The sequence below is a fragment of the Oryx dammah genome, unplaced genomic scaffold (genome assembly GCF_014754425.2).
Source record: "Oryx dammah isolate SB20612 unplaced genomic scaffold, SCBI_Odam_1.1 HiC_scaffold_8, whole genome shotgun sequence".
In the NCBI taxonomy this organism is placed as follows: Eukaryota; Metazoa; Chordata; class Mammalia; order Artiodactyla; family Bovidae; genus Oryx; species Oryx dammah.
In genome coordinates, this window is record NW_024070192.1 from 17,640,502 (window position 1) to 17,663,007 (window position 22,506).

Consider the following 22,506-nt stretch of genomic DNA (forward strand, 5'->3'; position numbering starts at 1 on the left):
GGGGTACCTGAGGGGTCTGGGTGAAGGGGGTCACAGCACGGGGGACGAGTGGGGCAATCCTCGGAGTTGAGGACCGCCAGCACCTACGAGGGCGGCTTGGAAACCCATGACGCGGCGGCGGTGGGGCGCAAGGGCTGCGTCCTTCTCTCTGGTTCCCGCCGAAGAAGGTGGGAACCCCCTTCCAGGCCCCCCACCCCTTGTTTCTCTCCTTCTCTGTTTAGCCCAGGACAGAGCTGAAGACCAGAGGGAACCATCTGCAAATAAGAACCCCAAAGCAGAGGTGGGGGGCGCAGATCCAGGCTAGTGGAGACCCCTGCGACCTGTTCCACTCTGGACCGACTCTGCGCCCGTGCCAGCATCCTCAGGGCTTTTAGAATGGAGGTGCCCATGGAAAAAGGCAGGCTGACAGAGTCTGGAGACCATCAAGGCGGTCTCAAAGAGAAGCGCAGGGTTGGGGAACAGGAGGATTAAGGCCAGCATCCACGCTGGGAAAGAAGCAGGCACTGCAGAGAGGGGGAAAAGATCTTGATGCTGTCATCTCCAGGGATCTAACTAAAGTGGCCTCTCACTCACCTTGGCGAATGAGAGTCTCTGAAGTCTGGCAATTACAGCAGTACTTCCAGAGGTCTTCTTTCCGTCATCCTAACAATGACCAGGGAAGGTAGGTATTGATATCCTCATTTTAGAGGGGGAAATTGAGGCTCAATGTGACTTGCCCAAGGGCCCACAGTTAATAAAGAGCAGAAACAGTCCTCCTTTCTGTCCACCTGGAAAATCTCCAGTGCCTTGGCCTGGCCTCCTACTGGCCCTCTCAATCAGGATGGACCAGAGGATAAGAGAGTGTTCGGAGGTGGAGAGGGCCCAGTTCTGGGCACAATCTCCAGCCTGAATGTGAGGCTTCTCTTTTTCAGGGGTCCCTCCTGTTCCCCATCTAATTTGTGGGGATCCTCAGTTGGTCCTTCCTTGTGCTGTCAAGGCATTGAGGACCGAGGACCCACTATGAACCCTGGCTTTTCTCGAGGCCAGGAAGGAGCCATATATGTCCCCTCCCCTATAGCTTCCTCTTCCTTCTGCCCTCCTTCTCAGATTCAGAACCACTGAAGTTTAAGCAGGAGCTGGAAATTTTATCTAAAGGAAGGCCCTGGAATGAGCCAGCCTCTTCCCCCAGGCTAACTCGATTTAAAACTCTTTTCTGCCAAGGTCACAAGCACCTCTGGTGGGTGAGAGATGTGATCACTTATTTCACGTCCTAGCCAGGGACCCATAAGGTCAGACAAAGCAAGATACTCCTTGGGCGTGTTAAGAAGGTGACACCGTGTGCCCACTGCCCTCCGCTCCAGCCCAGAGCAAACCGCAGTCTTGCCCTTGGGTCCTTGACCTTGAGATTACCTAGGACCTCTCTTTTACTTTTCTTCTTCCTTCCTTTCTCTCTTTGTTTCACTCTGTCTCCCTTTCTATTTAAAGAATATAGTCCCCAATGTCTTCAATGGCTCTCTTTCCATTTAACAAGCCTTTACTTAGCACTAGCTCTGTGCTAGGGACCGTGCTCCCTCCTGAAGGTTCTGAGGCTGATGAGAAGAGTCTCCGTTCTCAGTCTGCTCACAGCCTAGCAAGGAAGGGACACACTCTCAACACATCTGGGAGAGTGGCTTGTGGAAGCTGTTTCCCATAGCTGGAAATCCCATCAGGGTGGGGAGCCTCTAATGTAATAGTTGCCAGCCTGCACTCTCAATACCTAGGAGTGATCAGGTCATTGCCAACCACTGCCCACCCAAGGCATAATGGAAGTGAGCCTGGGCTAAGCAGGACCTCTGGTGTGGAAAATGATCAGCCCAACAAACCTACGTTATCTCTCTCTCATGCTGACCAGAATTGTAAGGTGCCAAAAAAAAAAAAAAGGAATGGAATTTTAATCAATTGTTACCTAATAGATTTGCTTTGCTTGGCAGGAAGTATCTTTCCTATGTGGTCCTCAGAGGAGGAAATCCTAGAAAGGATGCTTGAAGTTTAGGACCAATGCTTTGGTGGGTCTGTGCTTCCCCCTGCTGGGCACAGGAGGTATGACAGCCGTGACAGGGTGAGGCCTCCAGTGGTGATGGAGATGGAGTCACAGCATGGATGACATTTCTAAATTGTTGTAGCCTTGTCACCTCCGATGGAATGATTGTGCAGTCTTTGGGCACACCTGGAGCTCAGGTGACTGAGCAGGTTTCCCCAGGAATCTCCTCCCTCCCCATCCCTGCTCACCATTACTCAGTTGGTGCCTCATTTTTCCTAAGGTGATACATGTGCACAGTTTAAAAGAAAAGCAGTTTTAATGTATCTTTCCAGAGATACTTTGAATATTTACAAGCAATGCGTGTGTGTGTGTGTGTGTGTGTGTGTGTGTGTGTGAGAGAGAGAGAGAGAGAGAGAGAGAGAGATAGCACACATTCCACACTGTTTGACACCTTGTTATTTTCACTTAATAACATTTCTGCCTCTGGGGCTTCCCTGGTGATTCAGTGGTAAAGAATGTGCCTGCCAACACAGCAGACACAGGTTTGATCCCTGGTCCAGAAGGATCCCACATGCAACTAAGTCCAAGCGCACCACAACTGCAGAGCCTGCCCTCTAGAGCCTGGGAGCCCCAACTACTGAATCCATGTGCAGCAAATACTGACTCCTGCATACCTAGATCCCACCCATGCCTGCAATAAGATAGTAGCCCCCACTCGTAGCAACTAGAGAAAATGTGCCGGCAGCCACAAAGACCTACCACAGCCAAAAATGAAAAAATAAAATTATTTTTATAATAATAATTATTGTTTTAATTATTATTATAAAAATAATTATTTAATTATTATTTATTTCTGCCTCTACAAAAGCTACCTAGGCTTTCGGCACATAGACTGTGTCATAATTTATTTCACTCTTCTCTTCCTAGTGGGTATTTAGCTTGTGTCAGCCTTTTGTTACTATAAACAATGGTGCCTATAGGCAAACATCTTTGGTATATACATTTATTTGCACTTATGTGTGTATCTGTAAGACACATTTATAAATATGATATTGCAGGTCAGAGGTTATATGCTTTTAAATGTCAGATAGATTTTGAAATTGCCTCTCAAAAAGTCTGCACCAATTTGCAACCTCCAACAAAGAATGAGATCACCTGTTTCAACCATCCTAACAGGATATTTTCAGGCCTTTGTGGGTTGTTTTTTTTTTTAATATTTGTTTACTTGACTGCACCAGGTCTTAGTTGCAGCACACGGGACCTTTAGTCGTGGCATGAGAACACTTAGCTGCAGCATGTGGGTTCTAGTTCCCTGACCAGGGATCAAACCTGGGCCCCATACACTGGGACCATGGACTCTTAGCCACTGGACCACCAGGGAAGTGAAGTGAAGTCGCTCAGTCGTGTCCGACTCTTTGCAACCCCATGGACTGTAGCCTTCCAGGCTCCTCTGTCCATGGGATTTTCCAGGCAATATACTGGAGTGGATTGCCATTTACTTCTCCAGGGGATCTTCCCAACCCAGGGATTGAACCCGGGTCTCTCGCACTGTAGACAGACACTTTCCCATCTGAGCCTTGGTTTTTGATGAAGCCTCTTTGAAAGTCTTTGTGACAAGGCAGGTGACGATCTTTCTCTTTCTTCAAGGCAGAGACTGTCTCTTCCGGCCCGGTCTCCTCAGCACAGGACTTAAATATTAAATGAAAGAAAATAAGACTGCATTTTGGTAGACCTAGAGAGGAGAGGAGAGGGTTAGGGCTAAGCATGAACCCTGTCCTTAAGGGTCACTCTTGTTTCCAGGCTCTGGTCAAGCCTCTGCCTCAAACCCAAAAGCCGTCCTCTTGAGAATTCTCTGGCAGTCCAGTGGTTAAGAGTCTGTGCTTCCACTGCAGGGGGGCATGGGTTCAATCCCTGGTTGGGGAACTAAGATCCCAAAAGCCAGGCAACTTGGCCAAAAAGCAAAAGCTTTCCCCTTGCAAGCACCTCCCAGATTTTAAGATCTGATATTGAAGCATTTCCTAGGCAGCTCTCACTCAGCTCTCTTGTATCCCAGGGATGGGCCTCATCATCCCTGGGCTGCCTAAAGGAAATAAGCCAGATGTTCAGCAACGGAGGATCAGTTAAACCAGCAATCCAATAGAACTTTCTGTGATGGTGGAAATGTCTCTGTGTCTCCAACACAGTAGCTACTAACTACATGTCACCACTAAGTATTTGAAACGTGCAACTGAGAAAATAAATTGCAAAAACAAGTAAATTAAATTTAAATTTAAAAAAAGAAAAGAAATTTCACTGTTCTCTCTTCCCCCCTCCCTCCCACAGCACCAACAGCTTGTAGGATCTTGGTTCAAAAACCAGGGACCGGGGATTGAACTTGTACCCTCCACTGTGAAAGTTTGGACTCCTAACCACTGGACCACCAAGGAATTCCCAGAAATGAATATCAAATTTCACTTTACTGCAATTAAGTTCAGTGTAAATAGCCACATGTAGCTGCTATACTGAACGATGGAGGGTTAAATAAATGTATAAAGGTATATCCCTTGACAGGGAACTATGCCACTATAAAAAAAAAAAAAAGATGAGAATGCCAGGTACTGATATGGAAAGATCTCCAGGATATATTTTGAAGCAAAAATATGGTGCAGAACAGTATATATAGTGTGCTAACTTTTGTATAAGAAAGGGAGGTGAGAAGAAGAATAAATGTTTACATTTGCTTGAATTTACATAGGGAACATAATAAAAGTGGTGACCTGTAAGGTTCTGGGGAAACAGAGTGGATAAGGCAGAGGTGGGAGCAGGACTTTTCGGTCCATTTCTTTTTTTTAACTTCTATCTTGTTTATTTTGGACTGTATTGGGTCTTCGTTGCTGCGCTGGGTTTTATCTAGTTCTGGCGAGTGGGGCCTATTCTTCCTTGGGGTGTGCGGTCTTCTCATTGTGGTGGCTTCTCTTGTTGGAGAACAGCAGCTCCAGAGCACAGGTTCAGTAATTGTGGCTCATGGGCTTGGTTGCTCCGCAGTATGTAGGATCTTCCCAGACCGGGGAGTTTAGCCCGTGTCTCCTGCATTAACAGGCAGATTATTTACTACTGAGCCACCAGGGAAGCCCTCAATGCATTTCTTCCTATACTATTTTGATTTTTAAACCATATGTATTTATTACATCTTCACAAAGTTCAAGTAAATAAAAGCAAGTTGCTCGTTGTCTAACTAAGGATGGGCGGCTCTATTGCTCTTGTTGTGTTCAAAACTGGCTGTCATTCAGATTCAGAATCTCGGGGGAGGTGGGATCAAGGATCTGTGTCTTTTAGGATCCACCAGGCAACAACTGTGGCTCAGTGGTAGAGAATCTGCCTGTCAGTGCAGAAGACTCGGGTTCAATCCCTGGGTCAGGAAGATCCCCTGGAGGAGGAAGTGACAACCTGCTCCAGTATTCTTGCCTGGGAAATCCAATGGATGGAGGAGCCTGGCGGGCTACAGTCCATGGGGTTGCCAAGAGTCAGACACCACTGAGCAAGCAACTAAAACAGCAACAAAGGCAGCCGTCAGGCAGACACTGAACTATCTTTGTCAGTGCCTGCAGGGAGGAGGGGAGGCCAAGCACCAGGCACATGCCCCTTCCCTGGAGACTGCAGTGGTCACGATGTCTTCCGAGCACCAGCACGACGGCAGATGCAGGGGCAGGCGCTTTCCGTGTGCCATTCAAAACTGAACGGCAGGCCTGCAAGGCAGACCTCTTTGCTGTGCTCTCTGAGCTCAGTATTCTCTTGAGTAACTGATTTACCCAAGGTCACAGAATTGGTAATGTCGGAGCTAAGATCTAAAACTGTCAGAAATCCCTAAGCCTGTTTTCTGGTCTTGAAAATCAGTGATAGGATTTCACAGAACTATTTTGAATATTAATTAAAATTTCAAGTAAAGGGATAACATAGACCTTTTAGATTTTTTATTTATTTAATTTTTGTCTGTGCTGGCTCTTTGTTGCTGCACGTGGGCCTTCTCGAGTTGCAGCGATCGGGGGCTACTCTTGGTGTGGGGGCTTCTCCCTGCAGTGGCTTCTCTTGTTGCAGAGCACTGGCTTTAGGGTGTGAGGGGCTCGGTAGTTGTGGCGCCCAGGCTCAGTTGCACCACGGCATGTGGAATCTTCCTGCACCAGGGATCAAGCACATGTCCCCTGCATTGGCAGATGGATTCTTAATCATTGGACCACCAGGGAAGTCCAACATAGACTTTCATTTCCAGCAATAGGGTGGATTATATGTCCAGAGAATCCTTCCTCATATAAAACAACTAGAAATGCTAGATAAAAGATAAATCTGCGTATGTTATTTTCAGTGCAAGGCTGGGCTGGCAAGAAAAGAAAAATCCCCAAAAGGCACAAATTGAAAAAGGAACAAGACAAAACCTGGGGTCTCATAAGGTAGGAGACTGGATCAGAAATGATCATTTGCCCCTTGCAAGAAGTCAAGGGTGCTGCAAAGGTGACATCCTTGGATAAACTTGATTTTAACAAATCCACCCTGCTGAGAGAGATGGACATATGCTTGCCTCAATTGATCAAGACAATATAACCATTCTACAGTTGTATGCACATAATAATATAGCTTCAAAAGGCTGAAGCTGAAGCTCCAATACTTTGGCCACCTGATGCGAAGAGCTGACTCATTGGGAAAGACCCTGATGCTGGGAAAGATTGAAGGAGGGAGGAGAGGGGGATGACAGAGGATGAGATCACCAGAGGTTGGATCACCAACTCAATAGACATGAGTTTGAGCAAGCTCCAGAATTTGGTGAAGGACAGGGAAGCCTGGCATGCTGCAGTCCATGGGGTCACAAAGAGTCAGACACGACTGAGGGACTGAACTGAACTGAACTGAACTGAAAATCATAAAGCAGAAAATAGAGGGATAAATAGACAAGTCCATCAGTGTAAAGGGAGATTCAAATTACTTCCCTTTACTCTTAGTAGTTTTAGAGTAGGCAATGGCAACCCACTCCAGTATTCTTGCCTAGGAAATCCCATGGACACAGGAGCCTGGTGGGTTACAGTCCATGGGGTCTCAAAGAGTCAGACACGACTGAGTGACTAAACACAGCACACAGCATTGGTAGTTTAAGCAGATAAAAAATTCAGTAAAGATGTAGAAGGTTTGAACAATACAATTGACAGGTTCAATCTAATTGAATATTTTGAACACTCCAGTTGACTATTGGAGAACACACTTGCTTTCAGTCACACATTTACAAAAGTGACCACATATCAGACCATAAGGCAAGTCTCCACCAGTTCAAAAAGAGCCATTCAGACTTCATTATCTGCCAACAATATAATTCAACTGGGAACTGAATCAATTGGGAATTCCCTGGCTGTCCAGTGGTTAGGATTCCCCACTTCCATTGCAGGGGTCCCAATTCCTAACTGGGGAGCCAAGATCCCACAAACCACAGCAACCTTAAAAAAAAAAAAAAAGGAAATCAATAATCAAAAGACAACATAAATAGAAAGACCACTCTATGCAATTGAAAATGTCAAAATGCACTTCTAAATAATTCATGGGTTGAAGAACTCATAAAAAAAATTAGAAACTATCCAGGATTTCCTCAGTGGTCCAGTGGTTTAGAAGTCACCTGTCGGGATTTCCCTCATACATAGTCCAGTGGCTAAAACACTGTGCTCCCAACGCTGGGGCCCTGGGTTTGATCCCTGGTCAGGGAACTAGACCCCACATGCAACAACTAAAAATCCTGCATGCCTCAATTGAGACCCATCGCAGACAAATAAATAAAAATAAATATATTAAAAAAAAAAAAAAGAAGTCACCTGTCAATGCAGGGGACACACTCCATTGTATGGGTTCAGTCCCTGGTCAGGGAAGAGTCCATGTGCCTGGAGGGCAACTAAGCCCATGCACCACAACTACAGCAAGAGAAACCGCCACCGTGGGAAGCCCGGACACCGCGATAAAACGTAGACCCCACACGCCGCAGAGAAAGCCCTCACACAGCAACAAAGATTCTGCAGCCAAAAACAAATAAGTAAATAAATTTCAAAGGAAATTAGAAAATATCTAAAAGAAAAGAAAATATCTAGAATAGAATATCAAAAATATTAGGTAATTCTTAGCACATAATTCCCTTAAAATGGAAGTGAGGAGGAGGAGGATGAAGAGGCAGCGGTAGCTTGTGGGGCAGCGGGATGGTGTCTGCAACACAGAACTTGGCCATCGTCAGTCATGAGGTCAAAGGCGGAGGGGCAAACGGTGAAGGGCTGAGTTTGAAGGTAACCGCTGAGTCTGGGAAGGAAGGACCCAAAGGATGTTACAAACAACGACCCTGTGAGCTGGGGATTACTCTGGTGCCATTTTCCTAATGAGACCCCCGAGTCTGCTACCCGCAAGGGAGCCCAAGTCACCCAGTCAGAAAATGGCACCGCCAGGATACAGACCCAAGTTAGCCCTTTCACTTCCATGGCACCCCTAAAGGGACAGGTGAGCCGGGCAGGGATGAGCTTTTTGGTTAACAATAAATCTTAATCTCAGATCAAGTGTCTTAATCTCAGAAACAGTCTGCCAAGGAGGCATTTGCTCACCTCTCAAGCTCCAGTGTGTCTGGCTGAGCTGAGAGGCCACAAACCACAACCGTCACCATCATAGATCTGTCTGTCTGTTGATCAGTATGTCTCACAGCTCTGCTAGCCCATCCAGAAGTGAAAAACGTGGTCTTTCATGCAGGGCCCTGAAGTCCACACAAACTAGGAAGGGTGAGCCCCCATCCAACCAGCGGCCAAATGAAGTGGGGCACACAGGTACCCAGTGGCTTCCCAGGTAGCTCAGTGGTAAAGAATCTGCCTGCCAAAGCAGGGGACACAAGAGACACAGTTTCAATCCCTGGGTCGGGAAGATATCCTAGAGTAGGAAATGACAACCCAATCCAGTATTCTTGCCTGGGAAATCCCATGGACACAGAAGCCTGGTGGGCTACAGTCCATGGGGTCGCAAAGAGTCAGATATGACTGAGAACGCAAGCATACAGGTGCCCAGAGAGGAGAAGGCAAGCTAGCGGAGCAACCAGGAGCACCCCAAGCCACCCTCCAGGCTAGAGGTCACCTCACCTATGATGGGGAAGAAAGCCTTGTGCCTGGCACACAGTAGGCGTTTAATGAATGCTGATTTAAGGGACATTTACGGAAGACCTGTTGAACACAGGCACTGTGTCTGTGAAACGGTTTCATTTAGTTTAGTTTGAACCTCACTGTAACACAGTAAGGCTGGTGTTATTATCCCCATTTTTTTTTTACAGATGAAGGGACTGGGGTTCAGAGAGATTATGTGACTTGTTCCAAGTTTAAACAAAAAAAGTGGTAGAGCAGAGACCCAGGTCTGGGAGCCCAGCTCTCCCTACCATGTCCCCCAATCCAGGGACAGCTTGTTTTCAAAGAGGTCTACCTCTGGCTAGCCAGCCAACCACTGTGATGAAAGTCAAGATCAGGGCTAGGCCTTGGGCAAGCAGCTGAATCGCTTTACTTGATAACAATCTCTGGTGAGTCAATAGCTTGCCAGGAACAGGGGAAGAGAGAAGAATTAGACCCAGCCTGACCCAGAAGAGCTCACAGCTGGGTGCTGGGGGCATGGGAGGAGGTTCTGTGTGCCTCAGGGGCCACGGAAGAAAAAACTAACCCCAGCCCCACTCCTGACACGTGTGGGTTCAGAACAAGCAGAAGGGGGCGACAGAGGATGAGATGGTTGGATGGCATCCCTGACTCTATGGACATGAGTCTGAGCAAACTCTGGGAGATAGTGAAGGACAGGGAAGCCTGGTGTCCTGCAGTCCATGGGGTCGCAAAGAGTCAGACACAACTGAGCAACTGAACAACAACAAAATATTCAACTGTTATAAGGCAAGCCAACCCAGATAAATATATTCTATCTTCTTACCCTTGTAACTATGCCTTAAAGAGAACCAGGAAAGCCAGGGATAAAAATAAATCCTCAGGGAACTTCCCTGGTGGTCCAGTGGTTAAGACTCTGCACTGCCAATGCAGTGGGTGTGGGTTTGATCCCTGGTCAGGGAACTAAGATCCTACATGCCACACAGCATGGCCAAAAGAAAAAAAATCCTAAAATTCTCAGACTACAGCTCTGCACTAGAACACCCCTGGCTCTTTCCTGCACTAAAAGGAGTCACAATCTTACATACACAAACACACGCCCCAGGCTGTATAGCCGAGCCCCTTCCACACCCACACTGACACCCTTCCAAGCACCCTTACCCACCTCTGCATCTAGGCCTGTGCAGGAGAATAAAACCTTAGGAGAATAAACCTGAGGGTGGCCTGTGTAGGCCCTGGAAACAGCTTTGGGACCCTGTGAGCAGGGAACCAGCAATACCAGGTCCCAAAGACATGGTCAGGAGAAGGCAATAGCACCCCACTCCAGTACTCTTGCCTGGCAAATCCCATGGATGGAGGAGCCTGGTAGGCTGCAGTCCATGGGGTCGCTAGGAGTCGGACAGGACTGAGCGATTTCACTTTCACTTTTCACTTTCATGCACGGGAGAAGGAAATGGCAACCCACTCCAGTGTTCTTGCCTGGAGAATCCCAAGGACAGGGGAGCCTGGTGGGCTGCCGTCTATGGGGTCGCACAGAGTCAGACATGACTGAGCAGCTTCACTTTTACTTTCACTTAGACATGGTCAAGCCCTAGGCTATCCAATATAGTAGCCACTCACCACACATAGCTATATACATTTTGATTTAAATGATTTAAAAGTAAATAAAATACCTCAGTCCCACTGAGCCACAAGTCCAGTGCTCAGTGACCACATGTGGCTGGTGGCCACCACACCGGACAGCACGGATAGAGGGTACACTTCTATTACCACAGAAAGTTCTACTGGACGGCACTGTCTAGATGGTGAGGCAGATCTCCCAGTGGGCTCCTCACCTTGCGGGGAGTCACAGAGCTGGAGGTGCCAGAGGTGCACCCCTCTTCCCAGATATAAAGGTGGAACAGCCTAAGGATGTCAGGAAGTCCTCACAAAAAGAGTGTCATTTGAACACCAGACCAAACTAGTGGGAAAAGGTGGAGAAAGGAATGTGAGTGGCCTTTCATGTGCACATGCAAAGGCCCAGTGGCCACCAGAATGGGGGGCTGGGGACTAGAGCGGGGCAAGGGGGAGTCTGGAAGGATCCACAGGCCCAACCCTCAAAGTACTAGAGGACACGATAGGGACAGAATAAAGGGACACAGTAGGCGATTAAACAGTTAATCGCACTAGGAGATTAGAAGTAGAAAAAGTATAGGAGACCCCTGTAAGTTAATGGTTACTCAAGAAAGCAGGTTCGCTTAACCACAAAACCAAGCCAGCTCGCTTAGCAACAAAACCATGCAACAGAAGCTCAAGACATGCCCCCAAACAATAAAACAATGGCAGCGTGAGACCCACATCCTGCCCAGTGAGCTCAGCAAGTTAATGATCTCTAGGACTTACTCTCCACACACACAAAAAAACAATAATCTGTGGACTTAACTTGACCAAGTAGGGACAAGAAAATTCCACTGTTCAACCTGGAGGAGAAGGGGATGATGGAAGCATGATGTCTACCCAAGAAAGACAAAGACGGTCTTCTCCCCCCACCCCCACTTTTCCTTTGGATATAAAACTGTAGCCCAATAAGTTCTCGGGGTTCAACACCCCCTCACCCACCTGCTTGTACACCTCACAAGCATCCTATTCTAATGAATCACTTCTTATCTATCACTTTGCCTCTCACTGAATTCTTTTCTGCACTGAGACATAAGGAACTGTGGTACTGGAGCTCTTCAGAGCCCCCAAACGACACCTCACTGTTTCAGATATGCTAAGGATATGACCCTTGAGCTGGGGGCAGGAGATGCAAGAGGAAAATGGTTGGATGGACGCAACAGAAAGAAAAGCAAGAACTGAAGACCGGTTAGGGATTTCAAAGAACAACAGAAACCACAGCGAAGATCTCACGTGCTGCAAGCACGACCCGATGCAGCCAGATCCGACTCTTTGCGACCCCATGGACTATATAGTCCATAGGATTCTCCAGGCCAGAATACTGGAGTGGGTAGCCTTTCCCTTCTCCAGGGGATCTTCCCAACCGAGGGATCGAACGCATTGCAGGCAAATTCTTTCCCAGCTGAGCCACCAGGGAAGCCCAAATAAATATTAAAAACAGACAAACAGGACTTCCCTTGTAGTACCGTGGATAAGAATTCATCTGACAATGCAGGGGACATGGGTTCGATCCCTGGTCTGGGAAGATTCCGCATGCCACGAGGCATCTAAGCCTGCCTGCCACAACTACTGAGCCTGTAACTACTGAAGCCCGTTCACCTAGAGCCTGTGCTCCCAAACAAGAGAAGCCACCGCCGTGAGAAGCCTGCGCACACCAACAGAGAGCATCTCCTACTCTCTGCGGAGAAGGCAATGGCACCCCACTCCAGTACTCTTGCCTGGAAAATCCCATGGACGGAGGAGCCTGGAAGGCTGCAGTCCATGGGGTCGCCGAAGGTTGGACTCGACTGAGCGACTTCACTTTCACTTTTCACTTTCATGCATTGGAGAAGGAAATGGCAACCCACTCCAGTGTTCTTGCCTGGGGAATCCCGGGGACGGGGGAGCCTGGTGGGCTGCCGTCTATGGGGTTGCACAGAGTCGGACACGACTGAAGTGACTTAGTAGCAGCAGCAGCAAGTAGAGCAAGCCCACTTGAAGCAACAAAGACCCAGCACAACCAAAATTACATAAATAAATAAACAAACAAGCAGAACAGACCAGGAGAGAGAAGCAGAGAGGAGGAGAGACAGACGATGTGGCTTTGATGTAAGGGTGAAAAAAAATTCATGTTTGGGGAGCAGGTGATGGGGAGAGAGTGAATCACAACAAGGACAAAGATGAGGGAAGAGTTACAGACTGGGAGAGAAGAGCTCCGTATGGGATTCCTGGAATCTGAGGGGCAGCCACTAGGCTGCTCCATACAAGGGTGTCGACCCTGGGCCATTCCTGCCTTCCTACATTGCTGAAGAAGAAAGGGGATGTAGAAAGCTAAGGTGTGGCTTCCCTCAGGGGAGACTCATCTCAGGGTGAGAACTGGGAGGCTGTCTCCACTGGGGTGTGGAGAGGCTACCACAAAGACCTTTGGATTTCCCCGGATAAACCACAGGTGCAAGGCTGACACCCAGAGCAGCCAGCAGGGCCAACCAGCACTTCATTATTTGTGGATGAGGAGGATGGGTGGAGACTGAGAAAGCAGAGCCTGGGAGGTTTCAGGAAGGAGGGCCTGGGAGGAGGTCAAAAGGGTAAGGACTGTGAAGATGACTGAGTTGGGCAATCAGGGTGTCCCTGGTGACCTTCAAATAGAATAATGCTTTCAACAGATCACTGAACTTCAAGGGCAAGTTTGGCAGCAGGAGGGACAGAAGGGGAGAACAGAGTCAAAATCTAAGCCAGCCATCAGCAGACAGAAAACAGACTCATAATTAGTGATGCCATTCTTTTCTAAAAGATAATTTTAGTTCATTTTTGGTTGTGTTAGTCGAGGAAAGGAGGGGCTACTCTTCGTTGTGGTGCTCAAGATTCTCATTGCGGCGGCTTCTCTTCTTGCAGTTCGTGGACTCTACAGCGCAGGCTCAGTAATTGTGGTGAATGGGCTTAGTTGCTCCTCCGCGCGTGGGATTCTCCTGGACCAAGGATTGAACCCATGTCTTCTGCATTAGGCAGATTCTTTACCACTGAGCCACCAGGGAAACCTACTGGTCCCATTCTTAACTTGTGTTGAAAATCCACTTCAACTTTTTACAGATATGGTGTTGTCCCTAAGTCATGTCCAGCTGTTTCTGACCCCATGGACTGTAGCCCGTCAGGCTTCTCCGTCCATGGGATTTCCTAGGCAAGAACACTGCAGTGAGTTGCCATTTCCTTTTCCAGGTAATCTTCCCCACCCAGGGATCAAACCCACATCTCCTGTGTCGCCTGCATTGGTAGGCGGATTCTTTTACCACTGAGCCACCAAGGAAGCCCTTTTACAGATAATCCATGGGTTAATCCTTGGAACTCCTTAAAGTGGAGAATCCCACCTCAGGAACATAAAACATTGCTTATGCGGTATTCCTTCCCAAGTTGTATAGCCTCAATCTATTCATAAGAAAACACTAGACAAACCCCAAACGAGGACACTCAATTAAAAGAAGAAAAGGCAGTGGCATCTACTATGAAAAAATGTCATGAAAGATAAAAAAAAGACAAGGAATTGTTCCCGATTAAAGAAGCCTAAGAAACATGACAATTAAATGCAATCTGTGATCTTGGTTTGGATTGTACACTAGGTGGGGGTGGGGGGGAGGAATGCACTAAAAGACCCTATGGAATCAACTGGCAAAACTGAAATATGGACAGTAAATTAGATGAAAGTATTGTTATCAATTTTAAATTTCCCCAAGTTGAAAAGAGTGTTTATGCAAGAGAATGTCCTTGTTCTTAGGAAATACCCACTAAAGTGTGTACAGGTAAACGGGGTAGGAGGGTTACTACTCTCTGTTCAAGGAATAAAGAAGTAAGTAAATATTAAACATATTTGACAAAGAATAATGGGACAAAATTTTAACATCTCATGAATCTGTATAAGGGGTATATGAAGGACCTCTGTATCTTATTGGAACTCTTCTGTAAGCTTATAACTTTTTCCAAATAAAAAGTTTTAGAAAACAAAAGAACTCTACCCAAACCAGGAGCCTTGAAGTTATGATCCTTCTTTTCCCCCCTGCGCTGGACTTGGGCTGGCCCACGGCTGGCCCACAGAGGACCCTCGGCCGGCGTCCTGTGTGTGCAGGGCAGCATTAGGGGAGGGGACGGCCACCCGAAGGGACGAGGCCCGCCGCTGGGGGACACGCCTCGGCCCTCGACATTTTCTGACCCGACAGCTGGGGCGCTCGGTCGCCAATCCAGCCAGGAGTGACTCACCCTCTGGGCTCCCAGGGCGGAGGGGGGAGCTCCGCCCCGCAGGGAGGGCCCCGGACAGCAGGTGCCGCTGTTGAGCCGGCGCTGGCAGAACCCTTGCAGGGGCTCAGGCGGGACCTGGAGAGGGTCAGCCATGGGGTGTCTTCCAGAACGCAGCCCACTGGGGTCTGTAAGCAGCCTCGCACATCCTTGCTCCTCAAACACCCTTGCACTTCCCACTCCCGGGCCCTCAGCTTCCCCGCACCCCCTCCCCCACCTTGGATGTCCCTAGGCAACTCCCTTGGATGACGCCTGGTGGAGGAGGGGAGGGGATAAGCAGGAAGAGGCTTCAGTCCTTGGCCTTGGTGTCCGAGTAGCAAATTAATCCTCCCCTTTTCTCTGCTCCATCTCCCACTCCTCCTCCCCTCCCCCTTTCACTCCTCTCCTCTTAGAGCGGCCCCAGGGCTTTCAAAACTGACGCGCACACCCCTCAGCCCACCCCCAGCTGCCCTGGGCCTTTCTCCAGGAGTTATTTTTCCTAGACTCCAGCTCCTTCGGCTGGGTCCAGGGATCAGGGTGGGGATGGAGAGGGGGTGACCGGGTGCTGAGGGGGTGGGGAGATACCAATGAGTTTATTTTTTCCTGTGTGGAAAGGAGTTGCTCTCACAGCCCTTCTGCGTGGAGGGGGTTGGGGTGAAGTTAGGGGCGTCTTTCCGTGCCTGGGAGGTGAAGCTGGCCCTTTACTCCAGCTTTTCCCTGGCCCTCCCAGACTGGAGGTGAAAGGGGTTTAGAGAGGCCGTTTGGTCCATCCCTCTGGCTCCAGGAAGGACCATTTAGTTGCGTGAAGTTCTCTGTCTCCTGGGGGGATGGGAGGGAGGGAGGGGAATATACATATACTTATAGCTGATTCAGGTTGTTGTACAGCAGAAACTAACACCATATTGTAAAGCAATTATCCTCCAAATAAAAATAATAAATAAAATTTAAAATAAATAAACTTGAGCTCTTAAAAAAAAAGCTCTCTGAATCCTATGTTTTCACTAAGGCCTTCAACAGCTCTTCACTGAGCACCAGCTCTGTGCGAAGTACAAGGAGGCTTATCTAATCCCAGCACTTTAAATCCTCACTAGGAAAAGAATCCTAACTAGGACCACTAGAGACCAGCACTATTACTGTAAGTTGGCTTGTCCAGGGATCCACTTCAATCCAGTGTTCCTCTTATTCTTCCTGACACTCTCAGTGATCAGCTTTGGGGTCACCCTTGCACCTCACAAGATGTCTCAGTTACTGTAGTTGTCTTCATGGGCTCCCCCTCCCCCAAGAAACTGGGTTCCAGACCACTTGACTGATGACAGTGAAACCTGAGGGCTGTGCTCTAGTCCTTACTATGTGGCCTTGAGGAAGTTCCTTCATTTACTTATTTACCTGTTTATTTATTTGACTGAGACGGGTCTTAGTCATGGTATGCAAGGATCTTTAGCTGAGGTATGTAAACTCTTAGCTGCAGTATGTGGGATCTAGTTCCCTGACCAGGGATGGAACCCAGCACCCCAGCATTAGGAGCACAGAGTCTTAGCCACTGGACCACCAAAGAAAGTGAAAGTGAAAGAGTGAAAGTCACTCAGTCGTGTCTGACTCTTTTCCACCCCATGGACTATATATAGTCTGGAATTCTCCAGGCCAGAATACTGGAGTGGGTAGCCTTTCCCTTCTCCAGGGGATCTTCCCAACCCAGGAATTGAACCCAGGTCTCCCACATTGCAGATGGATTCTTTACCAACAGAGCACAAGGGAAGTCCCTCTTTAATTTCTTAGCACAGTAAATTTAGCTTAAAAAAAGGAAGCCCAGCCCCACCAGAAGGGCTAAAATTAAAAGAGCAGACACCAAGCGCTGGCCAAGGATGTGGAGCAAAGGGACTCATACTCACTTGCTAGGGGTGGAAAACCATTTAGCAATTATGCTAATTATATGCATGCATCATGACTCAGCAATTCCGATCCGAGATACACACAGAGGAATGTGTGTGCATGGGCACTAAAAGATCTGTAAAATAATCTCCAGAGAAACCCTCATCATAATCCACCCCAAACAGGAAACAACCCAAATGTCCAGCAGCATCAGAATGAATTCCTGAATTCATGCATTTTAGGATATTTGTGCAGTGGAATACTATACAGGAGTGAAAAAGAATTAACACCTGCTCCTCAGACAAATCTCACAGACATAATGTTGATGGAAAGAAACAGCACAAAAGAGGTACACACAGGATGTTTATTTTCACAGAACATCCTGAAACAGCTGACTCATCTACAGTAGAGGTCAGAGATGTGCCCTTGGTGATTAGAAGCTAGGCTCGAGGAGTTCTAGGGTGCTGGTATTGTTCTGTTTCTTCATTGGGTATAGTTACACAGGTGTGTTGACCTTGCGAAAATTCATTAAGCTGTACACTTATGATTTATGCACCTGTTTGTATAAATGTTATACTTCAATAAAAAGTACTGTTGTTGTTTTAGTCGATAAGTTGCCTCTGACTCTTTTGTGACCCCATCAACTAGCCCACCAGGCTCCCCTGTCCATGGGATTTCCCAGGCAGGAATACTGGAGTGGGTTGCCATTTCCTTCTCCAGGGGATCTTCCCGACTCAGGGACCAAACCCAAGTCTCCTGCATTGCAGGCAGATTCTTTCCACTGAGCCACCAGGGAAGCCCCAATAAAAATATACACAAAGATAAAAAAGACAAATGAATTGAGCTACTTGTATCACATCAATAAATCTGAATACATTTTTTTTGCACGAAGACCATGTTATGAAAAGATCTGGGTCGTACGATTCATAGAAATTTTAAAAGTGCCTAAGACTGCAGTTTGTTTAAGCATACATACCCAGGTCATAAGGGGCTTCTCAGGTGGCGCTGGTGGTAAAGAACCCACCTGCCAATGCAGGAGACAGAAAAGATTCGGGTTGGATCCCTGGGTTGGGAGGATCCCCAGGGGAGGGAATGGCAACCCACTCCAGTATTCTTGCCTGGAGCATCCCAGGGACAGAGGAGCCTGGTGGGCTACAGTCCATAGGGCTGTAAAGAATAGGACATGACTGAAGCGACTTAGCACACACACACACATGCACCCAGGTCACACAAATAACAGACATGCAAGGGGTGATAAGCCCAAAATGCAGAATAGAAGTTCCATTGTAGGGGGAGAGAGGGGCCTCGGGTATGCATACGGGACTTCAATATTTATTCATTTATCTGGCTGTGCTGAGTCTTAGTTGCAGCATGCAGGATGTTCCATCTTCCTTGCAAGGTGCAGGCGGGATCTTTAGTTGAGGTATTTGAACTTCTTAGTCATGGCATGTGAGATCTGGTTCCCTAACCAAGGATCAAACCTGGGCCCCCTGCATTGGGAGCACAAAATCTTAGCCACTGGATCACCAAGGAAGTCTCTGAAGCTACATGATTCCTGTCAGGGGTGTTAATTTTATTATTCTGTAACTTTATACTTTTCTGATTGCCTGGCATATCTAAAAGTACTCCTCAGCATTAAAACACAAAAAGAAAAATGAGAGGGGAGAAACTGTGTCTTATTTATCTTTGTCTTTCCGGTGCCAATCTAGTGCCTGGCACTCAGCAAATGTTTAGTGAATGAAAGATCTCTTGACCAGGAAAAGCGCTGGAGCCAGAGTTGAATGTCAGGTTTCCCCACACCAAATCCCAAGACCAGGGCACACCAGACACACTGCTTCCCACCCCCGACCCCCTACCCCATCCCACCACCTCCCAGTCAAGGGAGGCTGGGAAGGAACAGAAATAAGAGAGGCCCCAGCCTCACTCAGCACCCTCTGATCTGAGCTGAATTACAGAATTACTGAATTACCGGGTACAGAGAAGGAACAAAATGACTTCATCAATTGGAACTCTGCAAATTCAGAATCTGGTGGCCTAAATTTCTACAAGTCATGCTGCCAACATCATTTAATAACCTGCTGTTTATCCAAAACCTTCTAAGATGTATCTATATGATTGCTCAATTCTTTTTTTTTTTGTATTAGATCATGTGTTCTCTCCATGGAACAGAAAAAGGGGGCTTTCTAAGGCAAGGTTTGATAACAGGATTGTGGGACATAGCTGATGAGTGCAAGAGAATAAACAAACAGCCTTCAGCACATGAATTCTTTGTCTGTGAAGAGACGCCACTAATTGCAGATGCGTTTTATCTGTTTGTGAGGCTCTGTGTGGGGTGCAGCCTCTGAGAACAGCTCTTCTCACCACTCCAAACCCACCGAAGCGTGCCCAGCCCTGAGAGGGGCTTCTAGGAGTGCAAACAAGGGGCTGCCTCTGCTGTCATCAGCAGGATTTCAGCGGGTGGTTTCACAGAATTTCATCGGGGTGGTTTTTAAGGAAGAGAAATATGTCCTACCTGCTCTCGTGGAAGGCTGATTATTCACTCACCTCCCGAGTGAACCGTTTTTGAGGAGTTGTGAGTGACACTGGCGGTGGCTGGAGCTGGGAGAAGCCTGTCTGGGCATCTATCCCATTATCACACATCTGTCTGCACAGCAGAGGTGCACCCCACCCCACCCCCACTGAGATGCCTGCCAGCAAGGTGTCTGCTTGGTGGCATGGATGAAGATGGTGCCAGGCCGTACTTGATGGGGGAAAAAATGACCATTCTCGAGGACTCTCATTCAGACTTTCCTCTTGCCACCAATATCCTGCACCAAGGCAGGCTGTGATCCATTAACCGTTACTAATTCACTCATTTGCCAATTTTTTTCTTTGTTTCTAAGAATTTATTTTTAAGTTATATATATATATTTTAAAATACTGTTCTTTAGTTGTGGCATGTGGAATCTAGGTCCCTGACCTGTGATCAGACTCAAGCCCCCTGCATTAAGACCATAAAGTCTAAGCCACTGGACCACCAGGAAAGTCCCCCATTTACCAATTTAAATTCAATAGGAAGTTCCCTGGTGGGTTAGCGTTATGATTCTGGGCTTTAACTGCTACAGCCCAAGTTCAATCCCTGGTCAGGGAATTGAGATCTCAAAGACCTGTGGCACGGCCTAGATAAATACATTTAATAAAATCCCCATTTGCGCCAGCCACTGTTAGATGCTGGGGTGACAGAGGTGACTAAGAGGGTCGCTACCCTTAGGGTCTCAGAACGAAGGTAACAGCTCATTGTGCATGCGTACTTAGTCATGTTCAACTCTGCAACCCCGTGGAATGTAGTCTGCCAGGCTCCTCTGTTCATGGGATTCTCCAGGCAAGAATACTGAAGTGGGTTGCCATGCCCACCTCCGGGGGATCCTCCTGACCCAGAGATTGAACTCAAGTCTCCTGTGTCTCCTTGCATTGGTTGGTGGATTCTTTACCATTAAGCCGCCAGGGAAGCCCAAAATCTCTTTATGAGTCCATGTAATTAGGGCAGTGCTACAGGGAAATATCACTCCAGTATTCTTGTCTGGAGAATTCCATAGACAGAGTCAGGCTTCAGTTCATAAGGTAGCAAAGAACTGGACACGACTGAGCAACAAACACACATACGTACACACACTCAGGGAAATATGGAAGTGAGGTCTCCAGGAGGGCGGAGCTGGCTGCTCATCTACCTCCCCAATCTCCTTCCTCCAAGCCTTTGCCCTGCTGTTCTCTCTGAAATTGATGCCCTTTCCTACCCTCACCTGACTGCAAACCTCCAATCCCCCTGCAAGTTTCAGCTCCAGATGATAAGCCCTAAAAGCAGGTGGGTGGTTCATCTTGGAGGATGCCATCAGGGAGGAAAACCCTGGGGACTCTTTGTAATGTTTTATTTCCTAAGGAGGAAGTTCATTCTATCATCCTATATGACTTTCTGTGTCTGAAATATTTCATGGGAATGTATTTTCAAAAGAGAGTCAGTTCAAGCTACACCGCCACCTTGATCCCCACCCCCTGCTATGTTTCCTTGTCAAGAATCAAGCTCAAAAATCCCTTACTGTCAGTCAAAAGCAAAGTCATGTTTCTAAAGATGTGTGGAAATGACTGTCATCAATCTAGGACCCTGGTTCCCTTTAGAGTGTGGAATGCAATTGGGGAACGATTGCTGCTGGGGCTTCAACAATAACAGCAATACTGCTATTTCTTTAACTGAGTGATGAGGTGTTTGTTTCATGTCTAAAATATGATGTAATAAATTGAACATTTAAAAAAGCAACTGTGTCCAGAGTGAGAGGAACAGAAAGGAAGAAGAAAGGGAGAAGGAGATTTAGAGGCATTCAATAAAGAAGAACAAAGAGGGACTTCCTGGTGGTCCAGTGGCTAAGACTCTGCATTCCCAATGCAGAGTTGGGAACTAGATCCTGCATGCTGTGGTCCTGGCGAAAAAAAAGAGCAGGGCTTCCCTGGTGGTTTAGTGGTGAAGAGTCAGACCGCCAGTGCAGGACAGATGGGTTAGATCCCTGGTCCAGGAAGATCCCACATGCCTTGAAGCAACTAAGCCCATGCCCACAATTGGTTAGTCTGTGCTCCAGAGCCTGGGAGCCACAAGTCCTGAGCCCACGTGCCACAGCTCCTGAAGCCCTTCTACCCTACAACCGGTGCTCTGCAGCAAGAGAAGCCACCACAATGCGAAGCCCGCACACCTCAACTAGAGAGCAGTCCCCACTCTCTGCAACTAGAGGAAAGCCCACGCAGCAAGGAAGACCCAGCACAGCCAAAAAAATAAAAATAAAAAGAAGAGCAAAGAGGTGACTTGCCCTCTGCTAGGTATGGGGGGCACATTGCGTTATCAGGTTTGACCTGATGGCAGAGGGAAGAGAAAAAGGCACAAGGCAGTGTCTTCCTGTAGTAAGCCACGTGGTGGTGGCTAAGGGCATGGATGCTGGAACTGGATCAGTTCAGTTCAGTTCAGTTCAGTCGCTCAGTCATGTCTGACTCTTTGCGACCCAATGAATCGCAGCACGCCAGGCCTCCCTGTCCATCACCAACTCCCGGAGTTCACTCAGACTCACGTCCATCGAGTCCGTGATGCCATCCAGCCATCTCATCCTCTGTCGTCCCCTTCTCCTCCTGCCCCCAATCCCTCCCAGCATCAGAGTCTTTTCCAATGAGTCAACTCTTCGCATGAAGTGGCCAAAGTACTGGAGCTTCAGCTTTAGCATCATTCCTTCCAAAGAAATCCCAGGACTGATCTCCTTTAGAATGGACTCGTTGGATCTCCTTGCAGTCCAAGGGACTCTCAAGAGTCTTCTCCAACACCACAGTTCAAAAGCATCAATTCTTTGGCACTCAGCCTTCTTCACAGTTCAACTCTCACATCCATACATGACCACTGGAAAAACCATAGCCTTGACTAAACGGACCTTAGTCAGCAAAGTAATGTCTCTGCTTTTGAATATACTATCTAGGTTGGTCATAACTTTTCTTTCAAGGCGTAAGCGTCTTTTAATTTCATGGCTGCAATCACAAACTGCAGTGATTTTGGAGCCCAAAAAAATAAAGTCTGACACTGTTTCCACTGTTTCCCCATCTATTTCCCATAAAGTGATGGGACCA

The 22,506-nt window shown here is 47.6% G+C and overlaps 1 long non-coding RNA gene and 1 other non-coding gene across 2 annotated transcripts; both read left to right on the top strand.

Moving 5' to 3' along the window:
* Positions 1-4,267, top strand: LOC120866998. The gene is made up of 2 exons (XR_005721791.1): positions 1-661; positions 1,950-4,267. It is a non-coding gene; the product is annotated as an uncharacterized LOC120866998 (long non-coding RNA).
* A 5,734-nt stretch (positions 4,268-10,001) lies between these two features.
* Positions 10,002-10,074, top strand: TRNAG-GCC. The gene has a single exon. It is a non-coding gene; the product is annotated as a tRNA-Gly (tRNA).
* Positions 10,075-22,506: the final 12,432 nt, after the last annotated feature.